Genomic DNA, 4,718 nt, shown 5'->3' on the forward strand with positions numbered 1-4,718 from the left:
ATTTTTTGAAGAGAATAGGCTGGTTCATAATTTAGTTACGCTGATACAAAGTACCTTTTTGGGAAAACAAAAAGTAGACTTTGCTGGCTTACGTTGACACAACGTAGAATTCTCCAGTCACTCCTCCCCTTTACCGTCCTCTCTGTCTTTAGACTGTTTCTATCTCGGGTTCACAAGCGCTTACCTGGATGCTCCTTGTGGGTCAGCAGATTCTGCCGGGAGAGGACGAGGAAAGCCCCCCCCGGCTCCTTAGCTTGCACTGCCAGGGATTCACTCTACATGTTCTGGAAAGGGTCTGTACAGTCAGCTCATGTGAAGACATGTAAAATTGTTTTTCCTACCAAAGAAGTTAGTCAAGGTGGCAAAGTATTTATTTTAGAAGCAGGATATCAACACCGTTCTGGAAAATGGGAGCCAGGATGCTGTATTAAAGCACACTAGGGTGGGAGGAGGCCCTGCTGGTTAGAGAAAATAAAAGAGAGGGAAGAGAACAGGAACGTTTCCTAACAGTAATCACCTCCCGACTATTCCCACCAACTGCCTTCATCAAAGGTTGAACTGATCCGAAGATACTCTGGCATTTGCCCAGGGTCCCAGGGGAGAGCCTGCCCTTTCCAACAGGCATGGGGAGGCTGCAGAAGAAGCATGCTGGACACACATCTGGGACTCTGCCTTCAACAGAAGTCTGACTGATAACCCTCGAATAAAAGAGGGCTGGCCAAGTCCCCGCCCTCAGAATGCCCTGGGAGGGCCTGTGCAGGCTGGCATCAGGGTGGCCCGGGAAGGTCAACGCCCAGGATGGGCGTTTTCCCAGAACAGCAGACAGCCGAGGAGGTGCAGCCGGAGCGAGACTGTGCACGGTGGTCAGGGTGGGGAGCAAAGGCAATGGAGAGTGGGGACCCGGCTCGCATTCCTCCGCAGGTGGAGGTGATTCTAAAACAGGAGAAGGAAACTATCAAGAGAGGTGGAGGCCCAGGAACAGGTTGAGCTGGGACTCTTAGAGCAGATTGGGGCAAACAGCAAAGGAGTGAGGACACCAGCGGCGAGCAAGCCAGTGGTCCTTACAAGCTACATGGTTCAGGGGCAGGCAACTAACCAAAAGATTCTCACCCTTAGAGACCTCGGCTTACACCTGTCTTGCCAGTACTCCAGTGGGTAATCCAGTGGTCAAGAATCACTCCTAGACTTTCTGCACAGCTATGGGCCAAGCCCCAGGGGGGCAGTGAGGGTGGCTGAGGAGGTGAGCATGACGAGGAGGAGTATGCCGTACATCCCCAGGGGGGCCTTGGCCTTCCCCTCCCTCCCGGTCCAGCACGCAGGTGGGCCTGGAGTGAAGGCTTATCATTCAGGTCTCTAAATCCAAGTGGACTCATATGGGCACTCCTCATCAGTGGGGCCAGGAAGTAAATGGCTCTCGTAACTGGGACTGACAGGCCTCACGCCCGACCCCAGTAAACACCTGTTTACTCCACCATTGCAAACCAGTAGGTTCCTGCTTCACAGACAGATGTGTAGCTTGCACATATCCTCCAGCACATGCACATGTATCGGGGCCATTGCTAAAGGGAGATACTTGGCTAGAGAGCATTTCATTTAGAGACGGGGCCAATGCCAGATGTTAGGTCAGAACAAAGAACTGTGTGCACCAGCTGATACCTCAACCTTTCCTCCTCTGTGCCTGTTACACCCAGCGGGCAAGTGAATTGAACCAACAGCATTGCCCCGATCCCCCTCAAGTAACCCTGAGAAGTGTTTGTTTACACAGGCTATCAGAATTCAGTAGCTGAAACACCATAGCTGCAATAATAATTATTATTATTATTAAAATAATAGCTAACAGTGCCAGGCACTGTTCTAAGCTCTTTACAAAAACATTTATTCATTTAATTGGCAGTAGTTGATATGGCATTTTATTAGTGTGGGAGATCAAAATTTGGCCACCCTGAAATATATCTCTTTACCTTGATTGTTTTCTCTGAAGGACATTTGACCTCCCCCACTAACTGCCTAAAGAATTTGACATGGTGGCTCCTTCCTGGAACAGATCTTCCATCTGATGGCTGTAATATAATGTAAAATAGATGTTACAATAGGAAAGGCACCAACAAGCCCATCTTATCAGAAATTCTGTCTCTCTGGCCACATTCTCTGGATGGCCCTGCGAGGAGTTGCCAGACAAACATTTACATTTATAAGGGAAATCTCCATTTGTAAAGGTATCTCCCTCTCTGTTTGGAGAAGAGAGGGGGATGAACTCATTTCTAGTGACTTATCTATGTGGAAGGTGATGACTTAAATCTGCATAATAACCTTACTCTTGTTTACTGTGCTTTAGTGGTAATCTCCTGTAACTGACTCCCCCCCCAACATCCTCCTTTGTCATTAGCTGAACATGGTATTTAAGACGAGAATTTCTGCTATTGTGTTGAGAAACGCAGTGTCCCTGCTTTCTCCCATGTATACATGTTATTAAACTTGGTATTATTTTCTCTTGCTAACCTGTCTTGTTGATTATTTGGCCAGCCAGAAGAACCTTAAGGGAAAGGGCAGAGGGAGATCCTCCCTCTTCCCCCGACAGTTTTGGCGAGCCAGCCAGGAGAAGCACTGGCTGGTAAGTTGCCTTCTCTGGTTGGAAGACCTGCCTTCTCCCTGGACTACTGCAGATGATGAGATACGGGAACGCCTGATGAAAGCCGGCAAAAGGTAAGACTTCTTACCACGTCAGCCTCCCGGAATCTCTATCTGCGGAGCCCGGCGGAAAGAAATGGTGAGAATTTTTTTCTCTTTCTAAATTTAGATTGGCAGGAGAAAATATTTGGGAAACTAGTTTCTTGGGCTTTTAGTGACTCTTGGTTTAAATTTGGTAGAGTACTCTTGGTTTTGATCTTGATCCCTTTTCCTCCCAGAGTAGTCTCTGTCTTGTTCTGTGCCCTGAGAACTTGGCTTTGTGACCAGTGAGAATCTTCTCCTTGGTCTCCACCATACGGAAGGTGCATTTACCGGGGTACACCTTGGTGGCCAGTCGAGTAGACTGGGGTTCCGAACTGTCTCTTTGTCCGGCTGTGCCAAGTTCTCAGGGGAGTTTGTCATAAAAGGGCCCAGTCCATAAGGGCTTTTGTCGTCTTAACCTTCGTTGCTTGTTAGTGCTGGAAAAATCCCATTCCAGTATCGCCCGCCCGGTGTCACAGATTAGCGGGTCTGTGACGGAGGCGTCCCACACTATTGTGGGAGACCGGAGACACCCTTTTATCCTTACCGCCTGTGCAACGAAGGTCTTTACTGTCTCTGAATATCTTTGGGAGTGAATTCTGTGGATCACGGGGGCTACATCATCTGTGCCCTCACCAGGGATGCCTCTGCGTCCATGGTAAATTTATTCTAAGCGTGGAAAGTTACCTCCGGGTCTTTCCTTAAAAAGGCTTATTGGTTCGAGTCACTATTGGAATAAATATACAAATGAAGATCCTACTCGTCAATGGCCAGACGACGGATCCTTTGAATTGGAAAAACTTCTAAATTGGGGGAAAAAAAAAAAAATGTTTTGAGAGCTCTCACATAATTGCTTAATTGGTACCTAAGAATTAAGGCCAGAAAAAGGAAGGAAAAATTTGACTAGTCTTAAGACCTTGACTCAGGTTACAATTAAATTGAGAACATGTAAAAGTGTAAGTGTTGATAAGATTATAAAGGTTGGAATGTTTGAGCTAATTTTATACAAAGAGGTTACATCAACTTTGCCTGAGTATGTTTTAAAATGTCTGACTGGGAATGCTTCTCTTGTCCAAAGTTAGAAGACCAAGACCTATTGATAAAAATCTTAATGATAACTATGTTTAAAGGTATAAGAAGTAATGAAAATTGCATGAAATTTTGTAGGAAAAAAACTGATGTTATTTCTATTACAGAACTGGTTAACAAAAATAGTAATTTAAATGATGGCTAATTTTATCTGAAGTCTTATGAAGTCTTATAGGCAATCTAAATAATTATTGGGAACAAGTAAATAGTTGTGAAAAAGATAAATGTTGGATGAACTTTAAACAATAATTATGTGTTATGGTAGTTACTGCTTCCAAACTCTTTTTGGTGACTTAAAACTTTAGAGTTTTGCTAAAATTTATGATAAAAAATTCACTGAGTATCATCATTTCCAAATAACATAAGATATTAGACATTGATTGCTAAATGTACGTTTGTCTACTTTTGGCTTTTCATTACAGGAAAACTAAAAGATGTTTTGGGTCTATTGATAAACATGTGTTTTATTAAAAGATTATACTATAAAGTAACATGTTTCTAGAAGTTATGAAGTGTTTATAAATTTTCCAAGCCACAAGATACTAATGTAAAAGAAAGTTTATAATGGTTTACTTAGTTTTTACTCACAAATTAAGGTTTCTAAAGGTTAAAATTTCTAATTAGTATATGTGATTGAAAATTAAGAAAAATATGTCTGTGTACAAGGAAAGTAAGATGTATAAAGGTACAAAGAATGGAAATATTTTGTTTGGTTAAGAAAGATAAATTTGTCCTCAAGTACTAGAAGGGAAAAGAAAGACATGGGACAAATTCTGAACGTAAAAAGAAAGTTATAGAAGGTTTATGGAAGAGGAATTCTGGAAAAGGAGTTTTTGCATGGTCAAGTTGGCTAAGATTGAAATGAATTTAATTAAGTAAATGAGTTTTAATAGCAGAAGCAAGCTGATGCAAAATTGAAA

This window comes from Diceros bicornis, chromosome 17 (assembly GCF_020826845.1).
Source record: "Diceros bicornis minor isolate mBicDic1 chromosome 17, mDicBic1.mat.cur, whole genome shotgun sequence".
Classification (NCBI taxonomy): domain Eukaryota; kingdom Metazoa; phylum Chordata; class Mammalia; order Perissodactyla; family Rhinocerotidae; genus Diceros; species Diceros bicornis.